At 39.3% G+C, this 15,768-nt stretch overlaps 1 non-coding gene across 1 annotated transcript; it reads left to right on the top strand.

The window, feature by feature from the left end:
- Positions 1-226: 226 nt before the first annotated feature.
- LOC142873243 (small nucleolar RNA U89) lies at positions 227-519 on the top strand. The gene has a single exon (XR_012921280.1). It is a non-coding gene; the product is annotated as a small nucleolar RNA U89 (small nucleolar RNA).
- The last annotated feature ends 15,249 nt before the right edge of the window (positions 520-15,768 follow it).

Raw genomic sequence — 15,768 nt, 5'->3', positions numbered from 1 at the left:
ATGAATGCAAGGCTTAGAGATCACTGAAGGTGGGGTAGCAGCTGAGTCAAAGCTAGGGTTATCAGGTGACAAACTGAGACCCTGTGCTTGCATTACTCTGCTGTGATAAGACTATCTTTCCCTCAACAGTGTTTATCAAACTGCAGGTTGGGAACCATTACTGAATTGTGAAATCAGTGGGGTAGATTACCCAGCATTTTTACAAAACCAAAAAGATAGAAAATGGCCGAGTGATGAGACTAAGGGGTCCATGCATGCTGTCTGACCCTTGGCTCCTGGTGGGGGTGGCAGATATAGGTGGGATCTGAAGTCTTAGTGGGGGTACCCGAGGCTTGCTCCCCACGGTAAGGCCAGATCAATAGCACTACTGGCCTTGCCTCCATTTCTGCTGCTGCCCCCAGTTCCCAGCAGCAACCTGCAGGGAGGCCCACAGGTGGGGCCCAAAGAAGAGAAAAAAAAAAAAAAAAAGAAGAAAGAAAAGAAAAATATTGAAAATATCAGCATGCATTGCATGTGGTAAAGGTAAGTATTGTTTTGTAAAATTTGTGCTATTTCACACACACTCACCTATGTGTGTGTAGTGAGTTGCAAGGTAAAGTGTATTTTTCATGTGGGTCAGAACCAAAAAAAGTTTCAAAGCTTCTGTCCTAGAGTGTACTCTTTAATAATACCAAATTACAAATTTAACACTGTTAGAGGCTTAAAAGTCCCAATTGTTTGGAAGGTATGCTTTATTATAATAATTTCCCACAAGAATTTTGTGGCAAGGAGAGCCCAGGTATTCTCAGAAACTATACCTAACTAGCAGATTAAATCTTTCAGTAACACCAGTGATAGTGAATGTATTTGTGTGTGTGTGTGTGTGTGGGGGGGGGGTGTTTGACTTAAAATGTTACCTTTTAAAAAAGCCCAAACACGTTAACTCTGCATATGTTGAACTTTTGGTAACTTAGGCTAATACATAGGAGGCAAGTGGATCAGAGAATTCAAAATAATAGGTAAGAAAAAAAAATCACTTGTATTTGTTTTGGGAATTGCTACTTCATTTTTTCTAGATTTACTTTACTATTTACATTTCATATACAGCTGTTTTAAAATGAGTTTCCTTCTCTGAATACATTAATAGGTTCTCTGACAGTGGACGAAGCAAACTGAGTGATAGGAGGTTGCCACTGTGGGATTAAAATTTTCCTTGTGTAATCCATAGAACGGTTATTTTACAAGAGATTTTGCAGCTGGAAAACTTCACATGACATATATAGTTGAGTAATATTTCATTTATTATATACTATTTGCCATATAGAAAAATTTGTTCACTCAAACTTAAGTCTTATTGAATTTTTTTGGTCTAAAAAAATGTATTAGGAAAATTTCCACCTAAATCTGTGTTGGTGTAGAGCCAGTGGACAAGTGGATAGCATCACATCTTGACGTACATAGGCACGCTCACCTGAGTTGATCCAAACACTCCCCAGCCACTTTTGCAGGCCGTTACCCAAGAGCTTGATGTAGAATGAGTCAAGTGACCTTGATATAAGAAAATCAATTATTTAAGTAACAATGGATTTTCAGATACTTTTAAAATCCAAACACGAAATGCCAAAAGAAAAAGAAAGGGAAGCACTCCATGAAGAGGAAGTGGACGTGTAGTGATGAGAAGGCTTTGAGGAGAAAGAACAGTGAGGAAAAACAAATCCTTTGCAAAGGTTAGGCACGCAAACTCGGAAGAGGAAGCATTTTGATGTATTTTTCTTTGACATTATCACTAACTGAAATCCTAAGCAATCAGACTTCTATAAAGAGGCATTTAAGAGCTTACACCAATAGATTGAAGTATGGTTATTGCTTTTTGAATTTTCATTCACTGAAAATTCATCTTTCAATCTGTTCCTCACTTTCTTAGTTCTTAGAGCTATGTAGTACTCTTTTTAATAATTAGCAATCAGATTTCTTCAAAAGAAAAAAAGTCCCTTGCAAAATTATCTTTGAAAAAAAGTTGCTGATTGAAGAACACTGGTTCTTGGTAAGAGTACTGTAGATTGCTTGGCAGTACACATCTTTATTCATGAACACCCTTTGAAATTCAGTTTTGCATGTATTTAATATATTTGCAATTCAGTTTTGCATGTATTTAATTAAATAACTTCAAAATGAATGAAGTTATTTAAAAATGATAATAGATGCCCTACATGTAGTCCTTTGGAACAATTAAAATAGTTAAAAGTGATTACCCTTGAAAAACCTCTTTGCTTAGAAAAGCTTATTGGCTATCACCCATGTCACTTTTTGTAAGTTAAAAAAAAAATTAAACACAATCCTTATCAAAATCCTAGCTGTCTGTTTTGCAGAAGTTGAAAAGTTGATTTTAAAATTTCTATAGAAATACAGGGGACCCAGAATAGCCAAAATAATCTTGAAAAAGAAGAGCAAAGTTGGAGAACACACACTATCCAATTGCAAAACTTACTGCAAAGCTACAGTAATCAAGACTAGCATAATAAAAATGGCATAAGAATAGATATAGAAATCAATGGAATAGAATTGAGAGCCCAGATATAAACCCATACATTTATGGTCAATTGATTTTGGCAAAAGCTCCAAGGATTCAATGAGGAAAGAATTATGTTTTCAACAAATGGTGCAGGAATAACTGGAAATCCATGTGCAAAAGAATGAAGTTGGACTCCTACTTTATACCATATACAAAAATTAATTCAAAATTGATCATAGACCTAAATGTAAGCACTAAAACTATAAAACTCTTAGAAGAAAACAAGGGGGGATATCTTCATGACCTTGGATTAGACAATCATTTCTTAGATATGACACCAAAAGAACAAATCACAAAAGAAAAAATAATTGAACTTCATCAAAATTAAAAACTTTTGTGTCTCAAAGGATAGCATCAATAAAGTGAAAATATTATACAACTAACAGAATGGGAAAAATATTTGCAAATCATATATCTGATAAGGGTTTTTTTTTCAGCATATTATGGGGGTAAAGATTTTAAGGTTTCAATAAATGCCCATTTCCCCCCCTCCCCACACAAGTCTGAGTCTCCAGCATGACCATCCCTGAGATGGTGCACATCTCACTCATTATATATGTATATACCCTCCCCCCAACCCCCTCCCACTTGCCCAATACCCTATTACTGTAGTACCTATGTGACCACTTAGGTGCTGTTAAGTTAATACCAATTAGCTGGTGAGTATATGTGGTGCTTGTTTTTCCATTCTTGGGAAACTTCACTTAATAGTATGGGTTCCAGCTCTAACCAGGAAAATATAAGATGTGCTATATCACCATTGTTTCTTAGAGCTGAATAGTACTCCATGGTATACATATACCACATTTTATTAATCCATTCTTGGATTGATGGGCACTTGGGCTGTTTCCACAGCCTTGCAATTATGAATTGTGCTGCTATAAACATTCGAGTGCAGGTGTCTTTTTTGTAGAGTGTCATTGGATCTTTTGGGTAGATGCCCAGCAATGGGATTGCTGGATCAAATGGTAGATTCACTTGTATCGCTTTAAGGTATCTCCATATTGCTTTCCACAGAGGTTGAAGTAGTTTGCAGTCCCACCAGCAGTGTAGGAGTGTTCCTCTCTCTCCGCATCCACGCCAGCATTTATTGTTTGGAGACTTTTTGATAAAGGCCATTCTCACTGGAGTTAAGTGATATCTCATTGTGGTTTTGATTTGCATTTCCCTGATGATTAGAGATGTTGAGCATTTCTTCATATGTTTGTTGGCCATTCTTCTGTCTTCTTTGGAAAAGTTTCTGTTCAAGTCCTTTGCCCACTTTTTAATGGGGTTATTTGATTTTTTTCTTCCTGATTTTCGTGAGTTCTAACTATATTCTAGTTATCAGTCCCTTATCGGATGCATAGGATGCAAAAATTTTCTCCCATTCTGTAGGTTGTCTGTTTACTTTCATGACTATTTCTTTGGCTGTGCAGAAGCTTTTTTGTTTGATCATGTCCCATTTATTTATTTTTGTTGCTGCTTTGATTGCCTTTGGGGACTTCTTCATAAACTCTTTGCCTAGGCCGATGTCTAGGAGAGTGTTTCCAACTTTTTCCTCTAGGATTCTAGTAGTTTCATACCTTAGGTTTAAGTCTGTTATCCAGCGTGAGTTGATTTTTGTGAGAGGTGAAAGGTATGGGTCCTGTTTTAGCCTTCTACAGGTGGCTATCCAGTTTTCTCAGCACCATTTATTGAAAAGGGATTCTTTTCCCCAGCATATGTTTTTGTGTGCTTTGTCAAAGATTAGATGGCTATATAAGGATGGTTTTATATCAGGATTCTCACATCTGTTCCACTGGTCAATATTCCTATTTTTGTACCAATACCAGATTGTTTTAATTACTACAGCTTTGTAGTATAGTTTGATATCTGGCATATTAATGCCTCCCATTTTGTTTTTGTTGCCTAGAATTGCTTTTGATATTCGGGGTCTTCTTTGGTTCCATACGAAGCGTAAAATTATTTTTTCTATATCTGTGAAGAATGCTGATGGGATTTTAATAGGTATTGCATTGAATCTGTAGATCAGTTTGGGTAGTATAGACATTTTGATGATGTTGAGTCTGCCAATCCACGAGCATGACATGGATTTCCATCTGTTTACATCCTCTGCTATTTCCTTCCTCAGTGTTTCATAGTTATCCCTGTAGAGGTCGTTTACCTCCTTGGTTAAATATATTCCTAGGTACTTTAATTTCTTTGTTGCTATTGTGAAGGGAATTGAGTCTTTGATTTGGTTCTCAATTAGATTGTTGTTGGCATATATGAATGCCTCTGATTTCTGTGTATTGATTTTGTATCCTGAGACTTTACTAAATTCATTGATCAGTTCCAGGAGTTTCTTGGTTGAATCTTTGGGGTTTTCTAGATATAATATCATATCATCAGCAAACAGTGAAAGTTTGATCTCTTCTGCCCCTATTTAGATACCTTTAATTCCATTTTCCTGTCTGATTACTGTAGCCAAGACTTCCAGCACTATGTTGAACAGAAGTGGAGATAGTGGGCAGCCTTGTCTGGTTCCAGTTCTAAGTGGGAATGATTTCAATTTTTCCCCATTCAGTATGATGTTGGCTATGGGTCTGTCATATATGGCTTGTATCATTTTTAGGTATGTCCCTTCTATGCCTATTTTCTGAAGTGTTCATATCATGAAAGGGTGTTGAATTTTGTCAAAAGCTTTTTCTGCATCTATTGAGAGAATCATGTGGTCTTTGTTTTTGCTTCTGTTTATGTGGTGAATTGCATTTATAGATTTACGTATGTTGAACCATCCCTGCATCCCTGGGATGAAGCCCACTTGGTCGTGATGGATTATTTTTTTGATAAGCGTCTGGATTCGGTTAGCTAAGATTTTGTTGAAAATTTTTGCATCTATATTCATTAGGGATATTGGTCTGTAGTTTTCTTTTTTTGTTGCATCCTTTCCTGGTTTTGGTATCAGAATAATATTCGCTTCATAAAAGGTGTCTGGGAAGTTTCCGTTCTTGATGTTGTGGAATAGTTTCTGCAAGATAGGTACTAGTTCTTCTTTGTAAGTGTGGTAAAATTCAGGTGTGAAGCCATCTGGACCGGGACTTTTCTTTTTAGGGAGATTTTTAATTGCTGTTTCTATTTCAGCTGTTGAGATTGGTCTGTTCAGGGAATCAATTTCTTCCTGGTTGAGCCTAGGGAGGCTGTGTGTTTCTAGAAATTTGTCCATTTCCTCCACATTTTCCAGTTTGTGTGCATAAAGATTTTTGTAGTATTCATAAATTATATCTTGTATCTCTTTGGGATCAGTTGTGATATCTCCTTTTTTGTTCCTGATGGAGCTTATTAGAGATTTCTCTTTTCTGCTTTTCGATAGCTTAGCCAATGGTGTGTCAATTTTGTTTATTTTTTCAAAGAACCAACCTTTTGTTTTATTAATCTCCTGAATAGCTTCCCTGTTTTCAATTTCGTTTAGTTCTGATTTGATCTTGTTGATTTCACTTCTTCTGCTGGGTTTGGGGTTGGTCTGTTCTTCTTTTTCCAGCTCTTTGAGTCGTTTTGTTAAATTGTCTATTTCTGATCTTTTTGTCTTTTGGTTAGAGGCATTTATGGAGATAAACTTTCCTCTCAGAACTGCTTTAGCTGTGTCCCAGAGGAGTTGATAACTTGTGTCTCCATTGTTGTTTTCTTCATAGAATTTTTTAATTTCCATCTTGATTTCTTCATTTATGACGTAATTGTTTAGTAGGAGGTTGTTTAATTTCCACGTTTTTGTGTAGAAATGTGAGTTTCTGTTAGGGTTGATTTCTAGTTTTATTCCACTGTGATCTGAGAAGGTACATGGTATGATTTCTATTTTTTTAAATTTCTTGAGATTTACTTTGTGTCCTAGGATATGGTCAATCTTAGAGAATGTCCCATGAGCTGATGAGAGGAACGTATATTCAGTGGATTTGGGGTAGAATGTCCTGTAGATGTCAGTCAGACCCAATTGTTCCAGGGTTTTGTTTAAGTTCATTATTTCTTTATTAATTCTCTGTTTGGAAGATCTATCTTGTGCCATCAGTGGAGTGTTGAAATCTCTTAGATCCAGTAAGGTTTGCTTTATGAAACTGGGTGCACCTAAGTTGGGTGCATATATATTTAAAATTGTTATCTCTTCTTGTTGAACTGAGCCCTTCACCATTATATAATGACCCTCTTTGTCTTTCACTACTTTTTTTGGTTTAAAAACTAAATCGTCTGAAATTAGAACTGCCACATCAGCCTTCTTTTGGCTTCCACTTGCCTGGAATACTGATCTCCACCCTTTTACTTTTAGTCTATATGCATCCTTGCGGGTTAGATGTGTTTCCTGAAGACAACATAGACTTGGCCTGTATTTTCTTATCCATTCAGCCAGCCTATGTCTCTTGAGTGGAGAGTTTAAGCCATTCACATTTATTGAGAGAACTGATAGGTAACGTAGATTACTGTTCATTCTGTTGGGTTGGATGTTGTTGCTTTGATTTCTCTCTTGAGCCATTGTACTATATGGCCTTTAATCTTTGGGTTTTGGTTGTTTTTATATTCGTGAGTTTTTATTATGTTGTTCCGTGGGTAACACTGTTTTGAGTACTTCTTGTAGGGCTGGTCTTGTCTTGGTGAATTCTCTGAGACTTTGCTTGTCTGAGAATGTCTTTATTTCTCCTTCATATATGAAGCTTAGTTTTACAGGGAATAAGATTCTAGGCTGGGCATTGTTTTGTTTCAAAAGAGTGAGAATGGGGCCCCAGTCTCTCCTTGCTTGTAAAGTCTCATTAGAGAAGTCTGATGTTATTCAAATTGGCTTTCCCTTGTATGTCACTTGCTTCTTTCTTCTTACAGCTCTTAGAAGGGCCTCTTTAGTTGATATTTTGGTCAGTCTGATGACTGCATGTCGTGACGTCTTCCTGTTTGCATTGAATCTCCCAGGAGTCCTCTGAGCTTCTTGAACTTGTATATCAAGATTTTGAGCAAGGCCTGGGAAATTTTCCTCTATTATATCTTCAAATAGCTTGTCCAACCCTTGAGTGTTGTCTTCTTCCCCTTCTGGTAACCCTATGACCCTTACATTAGGTTTCTTCCAATAATCCCACGTCTCTTGTAGGCTTTGCTCTTTTCTCTTGTTTTTCTGCTCTATCTCTGTGACAGTTTTATTTATTTGGAGGGTGTTACCTTCAAGCTCTGAGATTCTTTCTTCTGTTTGATCTACCCTGTTCTTGAGACTTTCCACTGTATTTTGTAGTTCCCTGAATTGATTCTTCATTTCCAGGAGTTCGGTTAAACTTTTCTTCATTGTGTCTATTTCTTTTTTTTTTTTTTTTTTTTTTTTTTTTTTTTTTTGAGACAGAGTCTCGCTTTGTTGCCCAGGCTAGAGTGAGTGCCTTGGCGTCAGCCTAGCTCACAGCAACCTCAAACTCCTGGGCTCGAGTGATCCTTCTGCCTCAGCCTCCCGGGTAGCTGGGACTACAGGCATGCGCCACCATGCCCGGCTAATTTTTTATATATATATCAGTTGGCCAATTAATTTCTTTCTATTTATAGTAGAGACGGGGTCTCGCTCTTGCTCAGGCTGGTTTTGAACTCCTGACCTTGAGCAATCCGCCCGCCTCGGCCTCCCAAGAGCTAGGATTACAGGCGTGAGCCACAGCGCCCGGCCGAGTGTCTATTTCTTTAGTGAAGTTTTCTTCTAGGTCCTAGAGGCTTTTTGTGGTTTCTTTGTGTTGGTTATTGAGTTGTTGTTGCAGCTGGGTGAGTGTTCTTATGATCCACATACGAAATTCCTCTTCTGTCATTTTGGTTGCCTGATTTGGGTTGGTTTCCGTTTCTAGGGGGCTGGTGCTCCTCTTTGGGGGTGTGTTTTCCGTTTGGTTCTTCATATTTCCTGAGTTCCTTCGCTGATTTCTTCCCATGTCCATTGGTTGTTGTTTCTTTCCTTTAGGTTTTTGTTTGGGTATTCACACGCCTTATTTAGTTTCTGAGATGTTAGGTGGTATCTGTGGGTGAGATTCGACCACTCCCTGTATAGTGAGTCAGTGGGTGCCGTGAAAAGGCTGTGCAGGATGCCGTCCCTGTCAGTAGGTGGAGCTTGCTTGGAGGAACAGGCTATGGTGTTGTTTTTGTGTCCTGTTATCAGCTCTTGTTCTGGGCAGAGCTGGGTTGGGTAAGCCTGCCCTCGGGCACCACCAATGTCGTTAGCAGGTGTCAAAGTTCTGTTCTCTGCTTCCAGGAAAAGCTGTCAGGGCGGGGCAGGAATGGCCCCTACTCAGCCAGAAACTGTGCGTGTGGGGTGGGGCTGTCTGAGACCCACAGTCTGGAGCGGGCCTTGCTTCTTTCCACCCTCCCCAACTCCGCAGCTACTCCTGGGCCTCTGCCAGCAGGCCAGACCACACGCCACCAGGCCTCCCCGGACTGTGATGCCGGTGGGGAGGTTCCCTGTGCAGGAACGCCACCTGGGCTGGGCATATGGTCTCCTTTTGGGAGGAGGGTTGCCCTCCAGGAAGCTGATCTGCCCCTGAAGGCACACACACCTCAGCAGGCTGTTCACATATATCCCTTCTGTGCCCCAGGCAATGCCAAACCTGGGTGCACAGGATCTGGTCTGCAGGTCAGACCTCTGGGTCCCAGAGTTCAAACTGTATCCCCACCAGGGAGAGGAGTTCCTGTCCCAATTCACCCACAGGGAGCCCAAGCTGGGTCTATGTCTCTCAGCCTCTGAGTTGGCACCGTTCTCCTGGGAACACCGTGCCAGCAGCACCTGGGAGGGTTGGCGGGTAGGGAGCTCACAGTCTGAGTTCCCCTGAGTCAGGTGTAGGGTCCCAAAAGAGAAGGTCCCATTCCATGGAGGTGCCTCCGGCTGGTGGCTATATTGTCTCTCTGGGCAGCCACGGGTAGGGTCGGAGGAGGGGAGGAGGAGGCAATATGGTGCCTGCCACGTGGCTCGGGTCTGTGCACAGGGAGGTGCCCGGAGGGAGTTGGGAGCCTGGTGCCGTGTCCACTACAGGCTCATCGCTAGCTGGCGGTGGCCGTCTCTGGGCTGGTGTCCGCAGGTCTCTCCACCCGCTGGGGAGCCCACCAGCAGTCCCAAATGCAGGGGAGGAGAAAGGTGACTGATCCACCTACCCTTCCCGCTGGTCTCCGGGCTGCTCCGGCGGTCTCAGCTTCCAGTTCTCCTCCGCAGCCTCCTCCCGTGGAGTCTGCCGGGGTCTCAGGTACCCCTCCTTTTGGCCCTCATCCGCTGTATGCTCGTCTTCTTGCTTCTTTTTTCTAATTTCTGCTAGAATCTGTCTTTTCTGCAGAGACACTCTGTCTGGCGGTGTTTCTCGTCCGCCATCTTGATCTCCTGATAAGGGTTTGATATCTAAAATACATGAAGTACTCTTACAACTCAACAATAAAAAGTCAAATAATCTAATTTTAAGTTGAACAAAGGATTTGAATAGACATTCTCCAAAGAAGATATATAAATAGTAAATTAGTACATAAAATCATTCTCAGCTTCATTAGTCGTTAGGGAAATGCATGTCAAAACCACAGTAAGATGACTTCACACCATTACAATGACTATCATCAAAAAGATGGCAATAATATGTATTAGTGATGAGATGAAGAAATTGAAACTCTCATACATTGCTAGTGGGTATATAAAATGATGCAGCCATTTGGAAAACACTTTGGTAGTTCCTGAAAATATTAAACAGAGTAACCATATGTCCCAACAATTTCACTCCTAGATATATTTATATATTCAAGAGAATTGAAAACATATGTCCACACAAAAATTTGTACATGAATATTCATAGCAGCATTGTTCATAATAGCCAAAAAGTAGAATCAATGCAAGCATCTGTAAACTGATGAATGGATTAACAAAATGTGGTATATCTATAAAATGGAATATTGTTCAACCATAACAAGAAATGGAATGCTAATACATTCTACAACATGGATGAACTTTGGAAACATAAAAAATTATGTTCAGTGAAAGAAGCTAGACATAAAGGCCACATATTTTATAATTTCATTTATATGAAATATCCAGAATAATCAAGTCCACAAAGACAAAAAGCATATAATGGTTGGCATGGGCTGAGGAAAGGAAGGAATAAAGAGTGACTGCTAATAAGGGGTAAGCATTTCCTTGGGGTGATAAAAATGTTCTGGAATTAGATAGTGGTGATGGTATATACTAATACCACTAAATTTTATACTTTGAAAGGGTGACCTTTATGGTATGTGAATGACATCTCAATTTTTAAAAACAAACAAAAAAAGAACTTTGCAAGACAATTGAGAAAATTTAGAGATAGTCTAAATATTAGATGATATTAGGGAGTGGTAAGTGCTAATTTTCTTAGGGTGACAATTTAATTATGGATATAAAAGAAGAATGTCATTATTTTTAAAGAGGGCTTATTTTTAATTGACATTCTGAAATATTTAGGAATAAAGTTTATGATGTTTGCAAACTTATTTTCAACTTATTTTGGGTCACCAAAAAAAAATATTTTTTATAAATGTATAAAGCAAAGTTAGCAAAATATTGACAAAGTTCAATTTGGGTGATGGTCTCCTGAGGGTCTAGTGTTCTTTTTGTTCAACTTTACTGTATTTGAAATTTTTCATAACAGAAAATTCAGGAAAAAATATTAATTTAAGTTCCCTAAAGTTTTGTCATTTGTCACATAGTGAATATCTTTCTAAGCTCCTTTATGGCTTGGTTGTGAGAATCAATTTGTAAAATACTATACAGATATTGATTACTATTTTAAAACTCTGCATTTTTAGAGCTTGAAGTGTCTATCACCAATAAATTGGGACAAATGCAAAACCACTATTTTAGGATGAATCAAATTTCTACCCTCATTCTTTTATTTTATATATTTAAGACATGTTTTACTGTCCAATTCAAATTCTTCTTAGAAAAATTTCGGAGCCACTTAGGGTTAGATGATGAATAGTTAACACCTATTATTTTAGATAGCTAACTTTGTTTTCCAAGCTTCTGGGGCAAAAAAAAAAAAAAAAATAAGAAAAAATGCATCAGGGCATTTTTACTCTTCCAAGAGTAAAAACAGAAACATCAGACTTAGCTAGAAATACATATTATGGGGTTGTTGAGAGAAACAGCACATAAGTAGTAGATGTCTTGAAAATAGGAATGAAGAGCTTACTGAGTCAGGAACCAGTGAGAATACAGAGAGCTTAGGTGAAATATCATGTGGCCAAACCTCCTTAACGCTGATGAACAGGCTGTCTTTTCACTCAAGCCCCGGGGAACTGGTTGTCCTGAACTCTTTCATCCTGCCAGGCCATCTACCCCTGGCAGCCTCCTTCTGGCCTGTCCAACCACAAAGCTTCTCTCCCCAGAGGGAGAAGGTTTTGGTCTCTGTGGAACCTTTATTGGTAGGGCAAAGGGAAGTTTTCAACAAAGTTTTACCCCTTTCAAGAAGTAAGAAGGGTCTCATAGACCTTGCAATGTCCTGGCAGCATCTGCAGCACCTGAACACACAAGCGTACATCTAATCACTGCTTCTCCCATCTACGCACACGCTGACTGGCATTGCATGTAAGCTCTATGAGAGCAAGAGTCCATCTGTCTTGTTCACCACTCCATCCCACCTGGCGTCACAGGTGCTCACTGAGTGGTAATTATGTATCATACCATATGTCAGGTATTGGGGTTACTGGGATGAGTAAGACCTGATCCCAGCACTTGAGAAACTTTCAAACTCTTGAGGAAAACAGCCATAAACAGATCGTTATAATATCGCGAGTGCCACCGAAGGCATGTGTATTGGATATTATGAGATCACAGAGGAAGGTAGACCTAAGAAAATTTTCTATAGCTGCAACCCATAGCTATATTAATATTTTCAGTTATAGCAGGAATGGCTTGTTTCATTGAAGAATTGCCTCTTCTCTAACAGTTGGGCTCATTGAGGCCTATATAACCAATATTTATCCTCAGGTATACATATTGGATAGTTATAAAACAAACAAACAGCCATGTGCTGTGGCTCACACCTCTAATCCCAGCATTTTGGGAGGCCAAGGCTGGAGGAATGCTTGAGGCCTGGAGTTCAAGACCAGCCTGAGCACCATAGTAAGGCCCTGTCTCCTACAAAAAGTTTTAAAAATAGCCAGGCATGGTGGCATGTGCCACCTCCTCAGGAGGTGGGAGGATCACTTGAACACAGGAGTTCAAGATCACAGTGACAGAGCGAGACCCTATCTCTGAAACAAACAAACAAACAAACAAAACACATCAGAGATGGCACCACAAGGCAACACTTGGACATCTTGGGTTTGTTCTAAGCTCCTGCCCTTCTCCTCTTCTTCCTGGAGTTGTTCTCACTCTTCTTTCCATTCCTAAAATGGACTCACAAGACAGGGTCTGCAACCCATTCACAATAAGATACAATCGGTAAGATTTAAAATGTCTCCTTTCCTTAGGTTAATTGCAATTTGATAACGTAGGAAAGTCTTAAATAAAAGAGTGAAACTCACATCATGGGATTTCAGGTATTATCCTTCATAAGGAAAAGGTATTTTCTGGTTAGGTTGGTTTCCTCACCCAACTCAGCGCCCAACTTAACTTCTGTCTAAAGCCAGCAAGCTCCCTGGGAGCCACCGGTTCCTATCTGAAGTTGGCACTGGTTCTTGCCTTCTTGGTGACTATGTGATATTTATGTGAAATGAAGTGGTAATTTCTTTTCCTGTTCCTTGTACAAAGATGCCCAATACACTAACTCCATCTAACAGGTTTCCACCAATAATTAACACTCTGTAGGAAATCAGACATGGGATGGAACGTCCCAGAGGAAAAAGCCTCTCTCTTGAGTGCTTCCTTTCTCAAGAAGTTGACACATCCTTCAGCAGGGAGGGCTGAAAGGAAGGACAGGAAAGGCTTAATGCAGAACTTTCCAACCTCTGCTGGGGGTGAATTGGGCAAGCATTGTGATTCACCAGCATCCGATTTTCTAATCATCTCAGGAAAGTGGCTTATGAGTTTAACATGAATTTAGAGTTACTTTTACAAGGAGAATGAGGCAGAACAAGTGTTGTCTTTCTGATTTACAGCTGCAATAGCAGACCCCACATACATTTCAGACGATGTGATCATATTCTGTCAAAACCAAAGGCTCAAGTGTGAACTCTGTGTAGATCATTCACCGACTCTCCTGATAATAAAAACATCAGGATAGGAACATTTTTTTCCGCTGTAAGCATAAAGAGAGAGACACTGTTTGCAACTCCGTGGCTGTATCATCCAAAATACTGTGATCAGTTATTCATGATTATTGGGGTCACTACATGAGTTAATTTGGATTCAGTAATAAATACAGCTATTTAGAGGCAGAAAACTGAAACCATAGGGTAAAAGTAGCAAATGGTTCTTAAAAGTTTCCATATGAGACATTGCTATGTGAAGGAAATCCACATCTCAGAATATTTAATCACAATAACATGGCAACTTCCTATATCAGTTTCTTCCAAATAATAATAAATGTGTGACACACAGGTAGTGTTTTACTCAACGTAAGGCAGCTGAGTGCAATGCTTAAAAGAATACTGACATTGCTAACTTATTCAAGGTCACACTAGTTCTGTGACCTAGAATATGTTTCTTATCCTTTATGTGCCTCCATTTCTTCATCTATAAAATAAGAATAGCGCCTACCTTGTAAGATTGTTGTGAGTTAAGATACATAAAGCACTTAAAACGGTGTCTGACAAAGAGTAAGGCCTCTGATATAGTCGGGACATTTGTCCCCTCCAAATCTCATGTTGAAATTTGATCCCCAGTGTTGGGGATGGGGTCTAATGGGAGGCATCTGGGTCGTGGGGGCAGATCCCTTGCGAATGGCTTGGTGCTGTTCTCAAGGTAATGGACGAGTTCTCACTCTGTTAGTGCTAATAATAACTGATTGGGAAAAGAGCCTAGCACCTCCCTCCCCTCCCTTCCTTCCTTCCTCTTGCCATGCTCCCCTTCAGCTTCTGCAGTTAGTGGGAGCAGGCTAGCCCCTCCCCAGAACCAGGTGCTGGTGCCATGCTTCTTGTACAGCCTGCAGAATCGTGAGCCAAATAAACCTCTTTCTCTATACTTTACCTGGCCTAGGGTATTCCTTTACAGCAACGCAAAACAGACTAAGACAGCTGCTGTAAATGTTAGCTCTTAGCTCTATTTTCTTTTTCATAACCTAAGTTTATTTGTTATTGACAATTTTTTTTTTTTACTGCAAAGTTACTGTATAACTTTGCAGTGTTAAAGTGTATTAGTGTGGTTGCCAATAATAGAACTTATTTAGGCAGAGAGGCAACTTACTGACTCATGAAACCCAAGGAAAGGTTGGACAACTGAAATTGTGGGAAGGTCCCAGGTACATCTGATGTTCAGGACCTCTGGAATCAGGACTTAATTGTCCCCAGGACATGTTCATTGCTTTGCATTCCTGCCCCCTTCTGAGATCAGCTTAATTTGCCACTCACTGCAGATAGGCTTTCTTCCCATAGTATGTAACGGCTTCTGATTTTAACTTAGGCTTCATTCTTACACCTGCTAACATTGATAAGGGATTGACTGCTTCTTGATCTGTTCACAATTTCAAAATCCTGGAGAAGGATCCTGATTTACATATCCCATTATTGTACTTAAATGAAGGATTAGTTAATTATAGAATTCAAGGTTGAAAGTTGTTTTGCTTCAGTACTTTAAAAATATTATATATGTCTTATACTGGTTTTGCTGTTGCAAAATCTGATTTTCTTTTTCTTTGATGTTTGGAAATTCACTATTATGTATTAGAGTGTTTTTTTGTTTGTTTGTTTTTCCTTGTGCCCTATTCAGCACTATAAATCTTGCCATTCTATAATCTTAGATGTTTCTTCAATTCTTGGAGGGTCTTGGTCATTCTCTCTTAAAACATGTTTTGTTTCCATTTAGTTTTTATCTGCATGTGGGGCTCTCACCAGATCGATGCAGACCTTTCTTTCATACCTTTGAACTTCTCTTTCATTCTCTTAATTTTTTTATCCTCTTCCAACACCTTCTGAAAGAATTTCTTGACTTAATCTTCAAGGTCACTAATTTGTTCTTTGACTGTATCTGTTCTGCTATTAAACCTATTTGTTGTATTATTTTCCACTGCAAATATTCTATCAGCTATTTTTTTCATAATTGTTTATTTCTGTTTCATGTTTCTAATATTCTCCCTTACATGTCTCAGTTTTATTAT

The sequence above is a fragment of the Microcebus murinus genome, chromosome 9 (assembly GCF_040939455.1).
Source record: "Microcebus murinus isolate Inina chromosome 9, M.murinus_Inina_mat1.0, whole genome shotgun sequence".
NCBI lineage: Eukaryota > Metazoa > Chordata > Mammalia > Primates > Cheirogaleidae > Microcebus > Microcebus murinus.
This window is presented reverse-complemented; position numbering and strand designations above follow the sequence as displayed.